The sequence below is a fragment of the Salvelinus fontinalis genome, chromosome 41 (assembly GCF_029448725.1).
Source record: "Salvelinus fontinalis isolate EN_2023a chromosome 41, ASM2944872v1, whole genome shotgun sequence".
Classification (NCBI taxonomy): domain Eukaryota; kingdom Metazoa; phylum Chordata; class Actinopteri; order Salmoniformes; family Salmonidae; genus Salvelinus; species Salvelinus fontinalis.
The window spans coordinates 10,038,939-10,059,155 of NC_074705.1; the positions used below are offsets into that span (position 1 = coordinate 10,038,939).

The following is a 20,217-nucleotide window of genomic DNA, read 5'->3' on the forward strand; positions in this document are numbered from 1 at the left end:
TAGAAGCTGTTTTTCAGTCTCTCGGTCCCTGCTTTGATGCACCTGTACTGACCTCGCCTTCTGGATGATAGCGGGGTGAACAGGCAGTGGCTTGGGTGGTTGTTGTCCTTGATGATCTTTATGGCCTTCCTGTGACATCGGGTGGTGTAGGTGTCCTGGAGGGCAGGTAGTTTGCCCCCGGTGATGCGTTCTGCAGACCTCACTACCCTCTGGAGAGCCTTACGGTTATGGGCGGAGCAGTTGCCGTACCAGGCGGTGATACAGCCCGACAGGATGCTCTCGATTGTGCATCTGTAGAAGTTTGTGAGTGCTTTTGGTAACAAGCCGAATTTCTTCAGCCTCCTGAGGTTGAAGAGGCGCTGCTGCGCCTTCTTCACAACGCTGTCTGTGTGGGTGGACCAATTCAGTTTGTCCGTGATGTGTACACCGAGGAACTTAAAACTTTCCACCTTCTCCACTACTGACCCATCGATGTGGATAGGGGGGTGCTCCCTCTGCTGTTTCCTGAAGTCCACAATCATCTCCTTTGTTTTGTTGACGTTGAGTGTGAGGTTATTTTCCTGACACCACACTCCGAGGGCCCTCACCTCCTCCCTGTAGGCCGTCTCGTCGTTGTTGGTAATCAAGCCTACCACTGTAGTGTCATCCGCAAACTTGATGATTGAGTTGGAGGCGTGCATGGCCACGCAGTCGTGGGTGAACAGGGAGTACAGGAGAGGGCTCAGAACGCACCCTTGTGGGGCCCCAGTGTTGAGGATCAGCGGGGTGGAGATGTTGTTACCTACCCTCACCACCTGGGGGCGGCCCGTCAGGAAGTCCAGGACCCAGTTGCACAGGGCGGGGTCGAGACCCAGGGTCTCGAGCTTGATGACGAGTTTGGAGGGTACTATGGTGTTAAATGCTGACCTGTAGTCGATGAACAGCATTCTCACATAGGTATTCCTCTTGTCCAGATGGGTTAGGGCAGTGTGCAGTGTGGTTGCGATTGCGTCGTCTGTGGACCTATTGGGTCGGTAAGCAAATTGGAGTGGGTCTAGGGTGTCCGGTAGGGTGGAGGTGATATGGTCCTTGACTAGTCTCTCAAAGCACTTCATGATGACGGAAGTGAGTGCTACGGGGCGGTAGTCGTTTAGCTCAGTTACCTTAGCTTTCTTGGGAACAGGAACAATGGTGGCCCTCTTGAAGCATGTGGGAACAGCAGACTGGGATAAGGATTGATTGAATATGTCCGTAAACACACCAGCCAGCTGGTCTGCGCATGCTCTGAGGACGCGGCTGGGAATGCCGTCTGGGCCTGCAGCCTTGCGAGGGTTAACACGTTTAAATGTTTAAGGAGAGCCCGCAGGTTTTGGTAGCGGGCCGTGTCAGTGGCACTGTATTGTCCTCAAAGCGGGCAAAAAAGATATTTAGCCTGTCTGGGAGCAAGACATCCTGGTCCGCGACGGGGCTGGTTTTCTTTTTGTAATCCGTGATAGACTGTAGACCCTGCCACATACCTCTTGTGTCTGAGCTGTTGAACTGCGACTCTATTTTGTCTCTGTACTGGGACTTAGCCTGTTTGATAGCCTTGCGGAGAGAATAGCTACACTGTGTGTATTCGGTCATGTTTCCGGTCACCTTGCCCTGGTTAAAAGCAGTGGTTCGCGCTTTCAGTTTCACGCGAATGCTGCCGTCAATCCACGGTTTCTGGTTTGGGAATGTTTTAATCGTTGCTGTGGGTACGACATCGTCAATGCACTTCCTAATGAACTCGCTCACCGACTCAGCATATTCTTCAATGTTGTTGTTGGACGCAATGCGGAACATATTCCAATCCGCGTGATCGAAGCAGTCTTGAAGCGTGGAATCAGATTGGTCGGACCAGCGTTGAACAGACCTGAGCGCAGGAGCTTGTTGTTTTAGTTTCTGTTTGTAGGCTGGAATCAACAAAATGGAGTCGTGGTCAGCTTTTCCGAAAGGAGGGCGGGGGAGGGCCTTATATGCGTCGCGGAAGTTAGTATAACAATGATCCAGGGTTTTACCAGCCCTGGTAGCACAATCGATATGCTGATAGAATTTAGGGAGTTTTGTTTTTAGATTAGCCTTGTTAAAATCCCCAGCTACGATGAATGCAGCCTCAGGGTGTGTGGTTTCCAGTTTACAAAGAGTCAGATAGAGTTCGTTCAGGGCCATCGATGTGTCTGCTTGGGGGGGAATATATACGGCTGTGATTATGATCGAAGAGAATTCCCTTGGTAGATAATGCGGTCGACATTTGATTGTGAGGAGTTCTAGATCAAGTGAACAGAATGACTTGAGTTCCTGTGTGTTGTTATGATGATCACACCACGTCTCGTTAATCATAAGGCATACCCCCCCGCCCCTCTTCTTACCAGAAAGATGTTTGTTTCTGTCGGCGCGATGCGTGAAGAAACCAGCTGGCTGCACCGACTCCGTTAGCGTCTCTTGAGTTAGCCATGTTTCCGTGAAGCAGAGCACGTTGCAATCCCTGATGTCTCTCTGGAATGTTACCCGTGCTCGGATTTCATCAACCTTATTGTCAAGAGACTGGACATTGGCGAGTAGTATGCTAGGGAGTGGAGCGCGATGTGCCAGTCTCCGAAGCCTGACCAGGAGACCGCTACGTTTGCCCCTTTTACGGCGTCGCGTAGGGTCGCCGGCTGGGATCAGATCCATTGTATTGGGTGGAAGGCAAAACACTGGATCCGTTTCGGGAAAGTCATATTCCTGGTAGGAACGATGGTTAGTTGACGTTAATCGTATATTCAGTAGTTCCTCCCGACTGTATGTAATGAAACCTAAGATCACCTGGGGTACCAATGTAAGAAATAACACATAAAAAAACAAAATACTGCATATTTTCCAAGGAACGCGAAGCGAGGCGGCCATCTCGGTCGGCGCCGGAAGTGGAAGGATGTGTGGGGTGCTTTGCTGGTGACACTGTGATTTATTTAGAATTCAAGGCTCACTTAACTAACATGGCTACCACAGCATTCTGCAGCGATACGCCATCCCATCTGGTTTGCGCTTAGTGGACTATCATTTGTTTTTTAACAGGACAATGACCCAACACACCTACAGGCTGTGTAAGGGCTATTTGAACAAGAAGTAGAGTGATGGAGTGCTGCATCAGATGACCTGGCCTCCACAATCACCCGACCCCAACCGAATTGAGATGGTTTGGGATGAGTTGGACCGTAGAGTGAAGGAAAAGCACTCAACAAATGCAAAGCATATGTGGGAACTCCTTCAAGACTGTTGGAAAAGCATTCCAGATTTGTTTAACACTTTTTTAGTTACTACATGATATGTGTTATTTTATAGTTATGTTGTCTTCACTACTATTCTACAATGTATAAAATAGTAAAAATAAATAAAAAGCCTTGAATTAGTAGGTGTGTCCAAACTTTTGAGTGGTACTGTACACGTATCAGCTGTATCTGGAGTGACACGGTTAATCAGATTGTTTTAAACCTTTTTAATACTGATCCATCTGCACATTATATAAGTTAAGAAAAAGGTGGAGTATATTATATACTGAATAAATAAAAAAACACAACACGCAACAATTTCTAAGATTTTACTAAGTTGCAGTTCATATAAAGAAATCAGTCAATTGAAATAAGTTCATTAGGACCTAATCCATAGATTTCACATGACTGGAAATACAGTCATGTGGTCACAGATAACACAGATTTAAAAAAAGGTAGGGTCGTGGATCAGAAAACCAGTCAGTATCTGGTGTGACCACCATTTGCCTCATGCAGCGTGACACACCTGTTGATTGTGGCCTGTGTAATGTTGTCCCACTCCTCTTCAATGGCTGTGCAAAGTTGCTGGATATTGGCGGGAACTGGAACACGCTGTCGTACACGCCGATCCAGAGCATCCCAAACATGCTCAATGGGTGACATGTCTGGTGAGAATGCAGGCCATGAAGGAACTGGGACATTTTCAGCTTCCACGAATTGTGTACAGATCCTTGCGACATGGGGCCGTGCATTATCATGCTGAAACATCAGGTGATGGGGCGGATGAATGGCATGACAATGGACCCCAGGATCTCGTCACGGTATCTCTGTGAGTTCAAATTGTCATTGATAAAATGCAATTGTATTCACACTCTGTTCACAATGTTGACATTAGCAAACCGCACGCCCACACGACGCCATACACGTGGTCTGTGTTTGTGAGGCTGGTTGGACGTCCTGAAAATTCTCTAAAACGACATTGGAAGTGACTTATGGTAGAGAAATGAATATTCAATTCTCTGGCAACAGCTCTGGTGGACATCCCTGCAGTCAGCATTCCAATTATAAGCTCCCTCAACACTTGAGACGTTTGTCACATTGTGTTGTGTGACAAAACTGCACATGTTGGAGTTGCTTTTTATTGTCCCCAGCACCTGTGTAAAGATCATTATCTTGGCAAAAGAGACACTCTCACTAACAGGGATGTAAACAAATTTGTTCACATTTGAGTGAGGTAACCTTTTTGTGCACATGGAACATTTCTGGGATCTTTTATTTCAGCTCATGAAAGATAGGAACAACACTTTACGTGTTGCGTTTATATTTTTGTATATAGTTGGTCTTTGAAAGTGACAGGCAGTGGAGCTGTCAGATGAGTGGGGCACGGGGGGAACTCAAGGTCTGTATTGTTCGTTAGTTCTCAGACAGGTAGCTATAGCAACGTGAGAGAGGAGCCAGTGTGAGTTTGCTCTGTGTGAGAGGAGAGTGAGTCGAGTGTTGCCTGTGTCGAGGGAGTGAGGGAAGAGATAGCACTTCTCTGAGGTCTCAGAGGGAGAGCAGTGTGTGGTGTTTGTTTAAATTGGACCAGTCTGGTCTCCTGCTGGAGGTTGAGTGGACCAAGGGACCTCAGGGCCAGATATTGTAATGATGAGAAACCGATGTGTGAAGACTAGAGACAGGAAGCTGTCAAAAAATGCCTTAGCAGGAAGTAGGAAGTCATTAGAGCGACAGGTGGTATGGTGTGGCATCCTTCTCATCACTTTCTTGTGTCTCTCGCTCCCCATCTTGCTATCTTTTCTTTCAGTCTCATCTTGCTTTATTACCCCTTACCTGAATCCCTCCCATCTCTCTCCTTCCTCTTCCTGTTTCTCCTCATCTCTCTCTCTCTTGCCCCTTACCTGAATCCCTCCCATCTCTCTCCTTCCTCTTACTGTTTCTCCGTCTCTTTCCTACTCATTCACTCTTAGGTTTTTTTTCACCTTCCAATCCAAGAGGTTCTTCTAATCTCTCCCTCTCCTGCTCTTGCTTTTGTTGCTCTACTTCGAAATCAATTACAAAACAGTCTGCAGTTGTGATTGGTACAGCAGCGTCTGCTATATTGGAACAGTGAGTTCTTTTCAGGTTTACTTTATGTTAAAGCTAGTCCTCTGACTCCCTTCTCAGAGTGCTACTTAACCAGACTGCTCTGCTTCTAAATGCATTAGGGAAGGTTTCCAATTATACAATGCAAATAGAATTAATAACATTCTTTGTCAGATAAATGACACATATCAAACTAAGGAGAGAAAAGGCACCAGGTTAGCTAGAACTCCTCTGCTCATTTTAAATATTTCCATAGCCCCCCGTTCCTACTCTGCAATAAATAGAGGTGTGATATCGTAATCGACCAAAACAAAAGGGAATGATCGTGACTAGTAGAGTACTTGTCTTGTTTCTAGGGCTATTAGCGTTTCTGCTATTTTGAAAGGATCTGTGTATAATCAGGCTACACAACACATTATCCAGAGATGGGAGTGGTAATTATGGGCTCTAATAGGGGCCAATTAGGCTGACTCTTCAAGCTTTACACTGTAACGCTTTGTTTCATTCCTCTATCCACAGTGGCATGTGGTATTTCCTGTACTGTGAGGGCTGCTGTTATTGTGGTAGAGATGGAATAATGGGAAGTCGGTTAAATCCTAGTGTAACCACTCCTATTTCTATTGTTCTATGATGAACACTAGTAGATTCAAAAACATGAACTGGCGCACACCCAGAAAAATGTTTTTGTGTGGAGGTGCAGACTAACGGCGAATAAACTATAAACTATCAAAATTAAGGAAGTCGCACACTCCATGTATAAACTCCCAGCATTAAGTTGCTGGAAGTTTATACATGGAGTGTGCGACTTTCTTTATTTTGATAGTCTATGATGAATACTAAACATTTTAAAAATATATATTTAACCAGGCAAGTCAGTTAAGAACAAATTCTTATTTACAATGACGGCCTACCCCGGCCAAACACGGACAGCGCTGGGCCAAATGTGCACCGCCCTATGGGACTTCCAATCACGGCCGGATGTGATACAGCCTGGATTCAAACCAGGGACTGTAGTGATGCCTTTTGCACTGAGATGCAGTGCCTTAGACCACTGCGCCACTCAGGAGCCCCTAAATGTAGCTCTATGATCAAATATCATGACAAACATGATGTTTGATATTCTTGTGTCTATCCTGTTTGACTCAAATCAGGACGAGAACACACTTTTAGGTACATTTGTGATATAGCTTGATTAGCTCAAAGCTCCCCCTGAAAATCTCCCTGAAAATCAAGCTAGATAGCAGATACTAATGCCTTGAGAAAAAAAGACGGCAGGCCAACACTACAAACGGAACACTTCCAAGATACCCACTTGTTACCAGACGCCATGATCTTGTTAAAAAACTTGTTTTTGTTACTTTGTTAGTACTTTTATTTTATTATTTTATGATGTGATTCTTTTACTTTGTTACTTGTATCTTAACACTAAACAAATACATGTGCCTCCCCTTCCTCCCCCCAGTATGTCCTCTCCTCCTAGGCTGTAATGTGAAGGACACCTCCCAGTGTGTCTCATCCAGAGGCTGCGATGTGAAGGACACCTCCCAGTGTGTCTCATACAGAGGCTGCATGGTCTTGGAGAGATTGTGTCCCTGGAGCTCTAGCCCCAGGTAGGGAAGGATTCACTACTGTTCTCTAAGAACTCTGAAAACGTACAGCTCAAAACACTCTCAGTCGCTTTTCCAAACTAGATTATATTTTTGTGTGTGTGTGAGAAATAAGAGGGAGGGAGAGAGAGAGAGAGAGGGAACAAATTACAAAAATGTTCCTTGCCATAGAACAAATCAGTGGAGACAGTCGATGAGGAAAATAACCAAACCAATAATGCAAGCAAAGATAATATCCTAGTTTAATAAAAGTTCTCATCAAACACATCTTTTAATTAACAAAACACTTTTTTTTCCAGAGATGCCAATGTGTAGAACTGGTTTTAACCTTAGTGACTCAAAGTCATGTTTTCCATCCACGACAGTAGAGGACAGTAGCCACTCTTCCAAGATGCTCAAAACCATGACAACGGCATACTGTAAGAAGAGCAAATACCACACTGTTAAAGAGCATCGTTCCTTGCTAATAGAACTGTGATGACTCCAGACATTGCAGGCTGGGTAATTCTGATTGGTTCTCTGTTGGTTCTACTGGCCTTGCCGAGCAGCCCTCTTTCGAAGCCCTCCTTTCAACACTCAACGGCACACTGAGCAATATTGATTGAGATAGTTGGGTTGTTTGAACATTAAAGAGCCTAAAAGTGGTTATTTGAAGACTGACACCCCCTGCCCAGCACGCATAAAGAGACAGATACACACGGACACACAGTGACAGTTGCTTCTAGTCAAACAGTCTCAGTCTGTGAGCCATAAGAGCATAAGATTCCCTTCAGACATGTGGCCCGTCAGTGAGGGGTGTTCCCAGGGCTCTATAGGTCTCTACTGCATACACCCCAACTTAACCCTTGTTTGACACTCTCAGCCACTGAACAGTAATCAGTGTACTATTGTGCTTGCATACTTTATATGCCTCAACTGTATATAAACCCCTTGTTAACCCTTGGTTGACACCCTCAGCCTCCTGGCAGTAATCACTGCACTGTTGTCACTCACACACTGACACCGACATGCGTTACTAAGACCCCTGCTACACCGTGGAAAGAGTGTGAGATCGATGTGGATCCAAACTGAATTGAACCATTATAATGAGGGCAATTCCCTGGGAAACTGCAGGAGAAACAAATCTCCTTAAATCACTACCCACACAGCAGCCTATAATGACCATATAATGGAGGCCTCCAGTGCTCCCACTCGATTTGGGCTGAGTGTAAAGAAATCATATTTGCACGTCTTAAATTATACACCACAATTTTTGTTTTACGTTTTACAATGACTAAGCAACCATTTATTAGAAATATTGTAAAATACGGAAGCAAGTGTTATTGCAAAATCAACCATTGTTACTGTAACGGTTGATTTCCTCCTCTTCGTCTGAAGAGGAGGTGTAGGGATCGGACCAAGATGCAGACTGGAAAGTGTCCATGATTTATTATGAATAAACTGAACACTAACATGAAAACAAATTAACAAATAGAATACAACCGAAAAACAGTCCCGTGTGGTACGAATACTGACACGAAAGACAAACACCCACAAACACACACGTGAACCCCGGCTGCCTAAGTATGATTCTCAATCAGGGACAACGATTGACAGCTGCCTCTGATTGAGAATCATACCAGGCCGAACGCACAAAACCCCAACATAGAAAACAACACATAGACAACCCACCCAACTCACGCCCTGACCATACTAAATAAATACAAAACAAGAGAAAACAGGTCAGAAACGTGACAGTTACAGCCTGAACAGTGTTGAAACATGTAATGTGCTATTTAAAACCTCTTTCTAGGTAAATCTCCAACATGGATGCCTAAACAATAGAACAATGAATATCCATGAGAATCTTGTATTAATACATCTCTTATTCAACGTAAACACTAAGTCCTACTTAAGTAAAGGGAAGTCGAGCATCACGTCAGTATGAGGTAGTGGAAAGTCTTTTTCGTGAACATAAATGACAATTAAAGAGAAAGCAGACAGTGAGAGAGTGAGAAACAGCGGGTATAGAGAGAGGTATTTGGAGCGGAGTGGTGCCGGAGCGCTCATTAGCCGAGGCTGAGGTGGCGGTACAGGATGCCTGACACGTCTTCAAACATGAGATTGCGCCGGTGTTTGACTCGCTTCTACACATTAGCATCATCAAAGTGAATAGTTAAGAGACCGAATTAAGAGAATAGAGAGAGAGAGAGAGAGAGAGAGAGAGAGAGAGGGGTGAGATTGAAGCACACATCAAATCTATTGAACTTTTACCAATCAAAACAATGAATTACACTGTAAATACCGAAGTAATAGAAAATGACAATGCTGACGTATGACAGTCAGTGCAATTCAAAGCTGCATCAAGGATACTTCTTCAGAAAAGGCTGGATAATGTTTTCTATAATTGTAGTGTTCAGGCAATGAAGAGAAAATGAACAAACAGAGAGATTTTCTACAGTGCAAAATCCTTGAAAAAAAAAATGGGAGGTACTTTATTTTCAACAATGTTTTTCCCAAAAGTATGGAGTCTTTTCATAAAGACTGACTTTGAATTTTTATCTCACCTTAAGGTATAGAGCTCGTCATCAAAACGTAATCTCTCACTGGTCCTGCAGGCAAAACAATGGACAGCCTTGACCTCAATCTTTCAGACTTCTGGCTTGGTTCCTTCAGCCCCTAGCCCCTTCTTCTACCCCTTTGGTGTTCACAGATCTGAAAGGAATGGATAGGAGTAAGCAAGAAAGATGATGACTCCACCTCTCCCATAGGCTAAGTGGAGTTCCTTCGCCATTATCTCTTACCAAACCAATCCTTTAATATCTGTGAGCCTCTGTCTCTGATTGGCAATTACTATTACCCTGCAATTACTCTTCAATTCAATGAATAGCTTACGATCACAATAGATAATTACAACACTCCTATTCTGACAGAGGCACAGTAGGCTGCTCTGAGGAAAATAGGAATGAATTCACCATCCAAGGATGTTAATCAGTGCAATTAGTAAATGGTGCACAATAGAAAGAGTATAAATGACAGTTTATCTTCTTGTAGAGTCTCTGTTGATGTGTCACCAGGTGGTTGTGGGTAAATTGGTGAGATGGCAGGACCTGTAGACACTAGATAATACATGAAGCACTTTATACCATAAATTACCTGAACTGAACTATTTGTCGTACCTCCCAAGCTCCCATTTGACAACAACTACAGTACATTCCAATTATGATGTGAATTAATTCAGGCTAAAGCGTCACCACGGCATGTTGTACAGTACAAACAATGTAGGGATACAGAGAAGGTTAGAACTCTGAGTGAACTGTTTAACTTTGGTGCGTTTCGTCAGTGATGAGGGACTCTGTGTTAGTAATGTGATTTATGGTAGTTGGCAGATCAGAAGACAATTTCTCCAGGCATCTCTTTGTACTGTATGTGTGTGGGCAGATGTACGATACTGTGTGTGTGTGTGTGTGTGTGTGTGTGTGTGTGTGTGTGTGTGTATGCGTGCGTGCATGTGTAAGAGAGAGAAAGAGACTGCATTAGGTACTTGTGTGTACAATAACTGTTAGTGTCTGTGTGCCCTTGTGTTTTTGTACGCGTGTGTTTGTGTGCACGACTTAGTGTGCTTATGTGTGACTTCGCAGTGTTCACAGGTCCGTGAGTGGGAAGAGAAAAAGCACATGGGCTGGGAGAAGGAGAGTGTGTGGTTGCATGGTGCCAGTTCTTTGGTTTTAGAATCTAAATTAGGATTATTTTCAAAGAAAATCAAAACCATTAGTGTCACAGTGCTCTTTGTTTGAGGTCAGAACAACTCGCTGAGGTAAAGCATTTTCAAATATTTATCCTTCTACTTTTTAAATGACCTTTAGTCATAGAGATTGATGAGTATCTACCAAGGGAACAAGGATGAACTACAAACAGAACATCAAGACGGTAATGGGTACGTCTACTTCACACTCAAACATGCATCCTTCAACCAGACACACTGTAGAAGAAACTCTGTCTTACTCTCTCGCTCTCTTTCTCTCTCTCTATCAAACTGTCTATAACCCTGTCACCATGGTGATAATGAAGACAAATTGATAATATATGCAGTAAACACACCTTGACCACAAATCTAAATGACTAGATAGATACCATAGGGTTCCCAGCCAATTTTCTCAACCAGGTGTTGATTGGCTATTTCTCTCAAGAACCATGACATAACAATACCTTCCATACCATCCATGGAATACATCATACATACATATCTACCACACTACACATATTTCTCTTTCTCTCATGAAATGTCCCAGATAATACTGACAAATCTGCTTCTTGGCCCAGTTTCTGCATTCAACATTCCTATACATAATTGGACTAGTGTACAATAACTGTATGCAGCTTCATGATGGTTCAAAGACTCCCCTGTTCCCCCTCCTCCCACCCCCGCCCGTCCCCCAGTCTCCATAGATAGGTTGGTTGTTTAGCAACAAAACCGAAGCGTGCGCAACTATGGGACAAAACAGACTTACTGTAGATTGTTGACAACATGTAAACTATATTTAGTGTCCAATGTTGTTGGCTCTCAAATACATCGTCACAGTTGTTGATTAGCTAGCTAGCCAGCACATTTTTGCCATATTAACGTAGACATGACATCAGCCAAAACACCTAATAACAAGATGGTATCAAGAACAACATAAAACTAGCTGAAATGAGCATCCTGCAATTCTCCACATGGAAGCTTCTTGTCATCGTCATTGCTAGCTATCTGGCCATCCAGATTAAATTACAACAACACACGGACTTCTGCCCCATTGAATCGTGTGCATCTCTTCGGTGATGTTGTCAGCTAACCTGTCTATAAAGTCGAGCAGTGATGCGGTGACAGAGGGGGAAGGAGAGGAGGACGATGTCACCATGGGACAGGAACTAATTACGCTTCCATTATTCTACAGTTCCACTCTCTGCATAGCATTAAAAGCTCACACCCTCATAGAGTACTGTGCTCTGCTAGTGTGGTGTCTGTCAGTGTATCCTCAGAGCACAGCTGCATGGATATACTGCCGTTTAGGTAGACACCCTGTCGCCATGGGGATAAGAGTGATGTAGTCTGGTCATTTTATTGGATATTTTTCATTCGGTTAGTCTTGCCTTACCTCTGCTCAGTGTACACTCCTGTGTTAGTAGTTCTAAGGCAAGCACAACATAGTAAATTTGACAAAACTGAATAGATGAATATTGAATAGGCTGACGCAATTTGGTAAACATTCCATAGAATGTAATTAATGGGGCTTGTGAAGCAAGATTCCCCACTTTAAATCTTTGTCATACTTCCCTATTATTAGGAACGCTACTCCTCTTATACTGTTTAAGCTAGAAACATAATTCCAACTTTAAAATGTGCTAAAGGGTCAGGACCAGTGTGCTTGCATACAACTTTTTTATATATATTTTATACTTTTAAACTCCCAGATTTCCAACATTCCATTCACTGAGAACAATGCAACTTTTGACAAAAATCTGCTAATTTGACCCCTTTCGCAAGCATGTGAAATCTTCCTCTATTTCTCTGCTATTCCAAACGGAACAAAAATAACTGCTACCAATCTACCGATACAGCTGTTTTAGTAACCGCATTAGCTATTTGCCCCAGAACCTTTTACAAACAACTGAAAAAATGACATCTTGGTCTACTGCTCTGGTATTACAATTATCTGGAATCAAAACAGAATTATCTACTACCAATCAAAAGTTCTAGCTGTTTGTCTGAGTTTAGAGCGACGAAAAGTAGTTAGCTAAAGCCAGCTAACAGCTCTCAGTCATGTCGTTGAGCAGCCCAAACTGAGCCATTGCTATGGACACTCACAAACACTTAAAGGCTATGACATCTTGGTTTACTTCTGTTCTATTTAAAGCTGGAATCAGAACGTAATTATCTTCTACCAATCAACAGTTACAGCTGTTTGTCGGAGTTTAGAGTGACGAAAAGTAGCTAGCTAACATCAGCTAACAGCTCTCTCATGTCTTGTCATTAACTATATAACGTAAACTCACCCCATTCCGTACAAATGTGCGCAACCACAACATTCAAACGAGGCTACAAAGAAAAGTAATGGGAATGTAGCGATTGTGTTGACTTCAAAATCGGGGGTGTGAACTAGGTTTCTATTCAAGCGTTGATCGACATAGTAATGGTTCTATAGTATTGGAGAAAAGTTGAAAAAAAACGGACCCTCCGTTACATCGTGACGTGTCATGTCGTAACGTACAGCACGCATAAAGCAACTATTTATGTCTTACAATCTCTCTCCACCAGGTGTAGCACTTCTCTCATCGTTTAAAAACAAGAAATGGACAGTGACGGGGTAAGGGGGTGATACCTAGTCATTTTCTGCGTCATCATCATCATCATTCTCAAAGCTGCTGTTTACTTCTAAGATCACTTTAGCACCGCCCTAAAAACCCGATTCAAATTCGACACAAACCTTCAAATAGGTATGTAATGACACATTATATAAACTCTTTATAGTGTTTTATTTACATTTTAGAGGCGATAAGGTGATAAGTTGGACAGATCGAGTGAAAAAAAGCCTTTTTCCCACACAAAATCTCTCCTCACTATCACGCATTAGTTTCACTTCCTCACTTCCCCCTTTGCCTGCTTGAATTATGCAGAAACGGGCAGCGTTTAGGTCATGTAATTGATCATGTTGGAAAGGGGAGAAATTGTGCTTTACAATGGTATTGACATTACAGTTGATCTGGAAGTATTACGTTTTTGGGGCGCTAAAATAAGAGCAATTGTACGGACCAAGGAGATGTACGAGTTTACGTGAGTTTACGTTAAATGTGCATAAATGTGCATAAAATAACTTACCAACAGTAATTCTTGAACAGTTCAAGAGACCCCAAACCAACTTTCACATGTTCAGGCTATCTTAACTTCAAGTTCTCAAAAACGTTATTAATAAGGATTTGCCCTTTTTTTCAATTTTCACCAAAAATGACATACCCAAATCTAACTGCCCGGAGCTCAGGCCCTGAAGCAAGAATATGCATATTCTTGATACCATTTGAAAGGAAACACTTTGAAGTTTATGGAAATGTGAAAGGAATGTAGTAGAATATAACAAAATAGATCTGGTAAAAGATAATACAAAGAAAAAAAACAACTGTTCTTTTGTATTTGTTTTGTACCATCATCTTTGAAATCCAAGAGAAAGGCCATAATGTATTATTCCAGCCCAGGTGCAATTTAGATTTTGGCCACTATATGGCAGCAGTGTATGTGCTACGTTTTAGACTGATCCAATGAACCGTTGCATTTCTGTTCAAGATTTTGTATCAAGACTGCCCAAATGTGCCTAATTTGTTTATTAAGAACTTTTCATGTTAGATTAACAAGAATTTAAGCTTTCTGCCAATATCAGATATGTCTATCTTGTCCTGGGAAACTTTCCTGGGAAAAACCTCATGTTGTAAGTAACAAGTACAATCTCATGTTGTAAGTATCATGTTTGTCGGAGTTTAGAGTGACGAAAAGTAGCTATCTTATGTCAGTTAACAGCTCTCTGATGTTTCGTCATTGAGCAGCCCAAACGGAGCCGTTGTTATGGATACTAGCACACGCAGAGGAGCTCATGGGGCAGCACAGGAAGCTAGGGACAGACAGAAGTTGATCCTTCCTTAGTTTTCCACTATCACAGCCATTAAACTATGTAACTGTTTTCCTTCCTCTCTGGCAACTGAGTTAGGAAGGATGCCTGTATCTTTGAAGTGACTGGGATTATTGATACACCATCCAAAGTGTAATTAATAACTTCACCACGCTCAAAAGGATGTTCAATGTCTGCTTTTTATTTTTACCCATCTTTACCCAAATTGTATTTGTCACATGCGCCGAATACAACAGGTGTAGACCTTACAGTGAAATGCTTACTTACAAGCCCTTAACCAACAATGCAGTTTTCAGAAAAATACCTACAAAATAAGATATAAAAGTAACAAATAATTAAGAGAAGCAGTAAAATAACAATAGCGGGCTATATACAGGGGGTACCGGTACAGAGTCAAAGTTCGGGGCACCGGTTAGGCGAGGTAATTGAGGTAATATATACATGTAGGTAGAGTTATTAAAGTGACTTATGCATAGATAATAACCGAGTAACAACAGTGTAAAAAGAGGGGCATTGGAAAACCTTCCTGGTCTTTGTGGTTTAAATTCAGTGCTCGACTGAGGGACCTTACAGATAATTGTATGTGTTTACAGAAATGAGGTAGTCATTAAAAAATGTAATTCAAACACTATTATTGTACACAGAGTGAGTCCATGCAACTTAATATGTGACTTCTAAACGTATTTAGGCTTGCCATAACAAAGGGGTTGAATACTTATTGACTCAAGACATTTCAGCATTTCCTTTTTAATTAATTTGTAAACATTTCTAAACACATAATTCCACTTTGACATTATTGGGTATTGTGTGTAGGCCAGTGACACGAAATCTCAATTTAATCCATTTTAAATTCAGGCTGTAACACAACAAAATGTGGAAAAAGTCAAGGGGTGTGAAAACTTTCTGAAGGCACTGTAACGGCTTTGCTTTAATAAATAGTTAGTTTTTTTTTTTTACCTCTTCCACTACCACAAATATACTTTAAAAAAAGCTAAAGCAAACCCCACAACCATCTAGTTATCTAGTTATTGTTTTACTCTTCATAAAAGTAGAGTTTGTACATTTTGGAATTGGAAAACATGTTTGTTTTCAGCCAAAAAAAGACTAACACTATCCTGCTTTTAAGCTGTACATTATACTGCAACATGGACAAAGGTCAAATGGACATTAGAGCCTTCATGAAGTGGCCACTAAAAGCACTCAACGCAGATTTGCCTACAGAATGTGCACTTGCTCTTACTACGAGTCAAATAAATGCTCCCAAAAAAGAACATAATATCCATAATTTGATTCAGAGACCAAAAAGGGCCTTGGGGGAATTTTATCTAACGTTATCAGAGAAGAGGATTCCAAAGTATTTCTTTCTTTATCAGTTTCAGAGGCACATGTTTTATATATAATTCCTGAAGATACATATATTTTTTTAGCTGTTCTACTTTTCTCTCAGTCTATTGTAAAGCCTGAAGAGGTACAGATGCTCTGATTTATCTACTACACACTATCCTCAAGGTCTGTTCAGCAATACATCCATTCGTTCTACTGACAGACAGCAGTAAAAATACAGGAAGACAGGTTATCTTACATATGCTAACATCGTAGCTGTGTCTTTATGTTCACTATAGACCTACAGTAGAGCACACGTCCAATCTGTTTAAATCTTCCATAGACCGTACCATAGACTACCTTGTTGTCGTTGTACCTAATGATCATAGGGCGTGATAACATGTGCAGGGGGCACGTCTCACCATTTGGCAACGTGGGGAAATGTACCTTTGTTCACTGCTGCGTCCGTAACAGACCACATAAGACTTATCAAATATGACAGAGCATAAAGTCAGCCTGGAGCAAACGGGTGGTGTTCAGAGCACAACTGTGGCCCATGACAAATTGGGTTTGGACAATCGTTTTATGAAATTAAGCGTGTGTGTGTGTGTGGAGGCCAGATCATGCTGAGCTGACATGCCCCTGTGCTGTGAGACTTATGGTACGGGCCGGGGACAGACTCACAATTGACTCATGGCCCTAATGGCAACACAAACACACACACTGTACATACATCGGGCATGGGCCAAGGTTTCACTAGGCAAACATGGGGAGAGCAGAGAGAATCCTATGCAAACAGGTGCAAGCTGAGTAAAGCCAGCAAAGCTGGTACGGTTCCCATTCAGTGAGCCTTTGATACCTAGGTCCATCCCTGTCAGTGTAGGTCCCATGGTGGTACTGTAGTGCAGTACAGTAGCAGGATAGGGCTGTCAGTGTAGGTCCCATGGTGGTACTGTAGTGCAGTACAGTAGCAGGATAGGGCAGTCAGAGCAGGTCCCATGGTGGTACTGTAGTGCAGTACAGTAGCAGGATAGGGCAGTCAGAGCAGGTCCCATGGTGGTACTGTAGTGCAGTGTAGTAGCAGGATAGGGCAGTCAGAGCAGGTCCCATGGTGGTACTATAGTGCAGTACAGTAGCAGGATAGGGCTGTCAGTGTAGGTCCCATGGTGGTACTGTAGTGCAGTACAGTAGCAGGATAGGGCTGTTGGTGTAGGTCCCATGGTGGTACTATAGTGCAGTACAGTAGCAGGATAGGGCTGTCAGAGCAGGTCCCATGGTGGTACTATAGTGCAGTACAGTAGCAGGATAGGGCTGTCAGTGTAGGTCCCATGGTGGTACTGTAGTGCAGTGTAGTAGCAGGATAGGGCAGTCAGAGCAGGTCCCATGGTAGTACTGTAGTGCAGTGTAGTAGCAGGATAGGGCTGTCAGTGTAGGTCCCATGGTGGTACTGTAGTGCAGTGTAGTAGCAGGATAGGGCAGTCAGAGCAGGTCCCATGGTGGTACTGTAGTGCAGTACAGTAGCAGGATAGGGCTGTCAGTGTAGGTCCCATGGTGGTACTGTAGTGCAGTACAGTAGCAGGATAGGGCTGTTGGTGTAGGTCCCATGGTGGTACTGTAGTGCAGTACAGTAGCAGGATACGGCTGTCAGTGTAGGTCCCATGGTGGTACTATAGTGCAGTGTAGTAGCAGGATAGGGCTGTCAGTGTAGGTCCCATGGTGGTACTGTAGTGCAGTGTAGTAGCAGGATAGGGCAGTCAGAGCAGGTCCCATGGTGGTACTGTAGTGCAGTACAGTAGCAGGATAGGGCAGTCAGAGCAGGTCCCATGGTGGTACTGTAGTGCAGTACAGTAGCAGGATAGGGCAGTCAGAGCAGGTCCCATGGTGGTACTGTAGTGCAGTACAGTAGCAGGATAGGGCTGTCAGTGTAGGTCCCATGGTGGTACTGTAGTGTAGTGTAGTAGCAGGATAGTACAGTCAGAGCAGGTCCCATGGTGGTACTGTAGTGCAGTGTAGTAGCAGGATACGGCTGTCAGTGTAGGTCCCATGGTGGTACTGTAGTGCAGTACAGTAGCAGGATAGGGCTGTCAGAGCAGGTCCCATGGTGGTACTGTAGTGCAGTGCAGTAGCAGGATAGGGCAGTCAGAGCAGGTCCCATGGTGGTACTGTAGTGCAGTGCAGTAGCAGGATAGGGCAGTCAGAGCAGGTCCCATGGTGGTACTGTAGTGCAGTACAGTAGCAGGATAGGGCTGTCAGTGTAGGTCCCATGGTGGTACTGTAGTGCAGTGTAGTAGCAGGATAGGGCTGTCAGTGTAGGTCCCATGGTGGTACTGTAGTGCAGTGTAGTAGCAGGATAGGGCTGTCAGTGTAGGTCCCATGGTGGTACTGTAGTGCAGTACAGTAGCAGGATAGGGCTGTCAGTGTAGGTCCCATGGTGGTACTGTAGTGCAGTACAGTAGCAGGATAGGGCTGTCAGTGTAGGTCCCATGGTGGTACTGTAGTGCAGTACAGTAGCAGGATAGGGCTGTCAGTGTAGGTCCCATGGTGGTACTGTAGTGCAGTACAGTAGCAGGATAGGACAGTCAGAGCAGGTCCCATGGTGGTAGAGTCCTGCATGGGTCAGTTTTTTGGAGCCGCACCCGCCCGGCGCGGGCCATATCAAGTCCGAGACCCAACCGACACCTAACATCAGGACCAATTTTACTCTGCAACCTGACCCAACCCACATAGAATTGTTCCCAAGAGCCGACCTGTTACCTGCCAATTACATTAATGTATTATTATTTTATTTATATATATAAAAAAATTAAGGGGTGGATCAGCTTTAATATTGCGGAAAGATTGTTGCTTCCATCAATGTAGTTGTCTGCATCATTTCCAATCCCCCATATATTTTTGGGGTAATTATATATATCCATATAAATACATACATACAGTTGAAGTCGGAAGTTTACATACACTTAGGTTGGAGTCATTAAAACTCGTTTTTCAACCACTCCACAAATTTCTTGTTAAGAAACTATAGTTTTGGCAAGTGGTAAGGACATCTACTTTGTGCATGCCACAAGTAATTTTTCCAACAATTGTTGACAGACAGATTATTTCACTTAATCACAATTTCAGTGGGTCAGAAGTTTACATGCACCAAGTTGACTGTGCCTTTAAACAGCTTTGAAAATTCCAGAAAATGATGTCATGGCTTTAGAAGCTTCAGATAGGCGAATTGAAATCATTTGAGTCAATTGGAGGTGTATCTGTGGATGTATTTCAAGGCCTACGTTCAAACTCAGTGCCTCTTTGCATAATATCATGGGATAATCAAAAGAAATCAGCCAAGTCCTCAGAAAAAAATATGTAGACCTCCACAAGTCTGGTTCATTCTTGGGAGCAATTTCCAATGCCTGAAGGTACCACGTTCATCTGTACAAACAATAGTACGCAAGTATAAACACCATGGGACCACGCAGCCGTCATACCGCTCAGGAAGGAGACGCGTTCTGTCTCCTAGAGATGAACGTACTTTGGTGCAAAAAGTGAAAATCAATCCCAGAACAATAGCAAAGGACCTTGTGAAGATGCTGGAGGAAACAGGTACAAAGCATCTATATCCAAAGTAAAACGAGTCCTACATCGACATAACCTGAAATGCCGCTCAGCAACGAAGAAGCCACTGCTCAAAAACCGCCATAAAAAAAACAGACTACAGTTTGCAACTGCACATGGGGACAAAGATCGTACTTTTTGGAGAAATGTGTCCAAACAGAAACTGGCCATAATGACCATCGTTATGTTTGGAGGAAAAGGGGGGAGGCTTGCAAGCCAAAGAAGACCATCCCAACCGTGAAGCACAGGGGTGGCAGTATCATGTTGTGGGGGTGCTTTCCTGCAGGAGGAACTGGTGCACTTCACAAAATAGATGGCATCATGAGGATGGAAAATTATGTGGATATATTGAAGCAACATCTTAACACAGCAGTTAGGAAGTTAAAGCTTGGTCACTAATGGGTCTTCCAAATGGACAATGACACCAAGCATACTTCCAAAGTTGTGGCAAAGTGGCTTAAGGACAACAAAGTCAAGGTATTGAAGTGGCCATCACAAAGCCCTGACCTCAATCTCACAGAACATTTGTGGGCAGAACTGAAAAAGTGTGTGCGAGCAAGGAGGCCTACAAACCTGAATCAGTTACACCAGCTCTGTCAGGAGGAATGGGCCAAAATTCACCCAACTTAATGTGGGACGCTTGTGGTAGGCTACCTGAAACGTTTGACCCAAGTTAAACAATTTAAAGGCAATGCTACCAAATACTAATTGAGTATA

The 20,217-nt window shown here is 43.3% G+C and overlaps 1 protein-coding gene across 5 annotated transcripts in view; it reads right to left on the bottom strand.

Moving 5' to 3' along the window:
- Window positions 1-20,217, bottom strand: part of LOC129840229 (beta-1,3-galactosyltransferase 1-like) — a 128,595-nt gene that overhangs the window by 26,400 nt on the left and 81,978 nt on the right. The window contains exons 3-5 of one of the 5 annotated variants that reach the window (XR_008757177.1): window positions 9,487-9,634; window positions 7,269-7,357; window positions 6,203-7,020 (exon numbers count right to left, since the gene is read on the bottom strand). The exons of 1 other annotated variant lie outside the window; for it this stretch is intronic. The gene's annotated coding sequence lies outside the window, so the exon portion shown is untranslated. 3 more of the 5 variants (XR_008757176.1, XR_008757175.1, XM_055907916.1) reach the window with 3 other exon arrangements.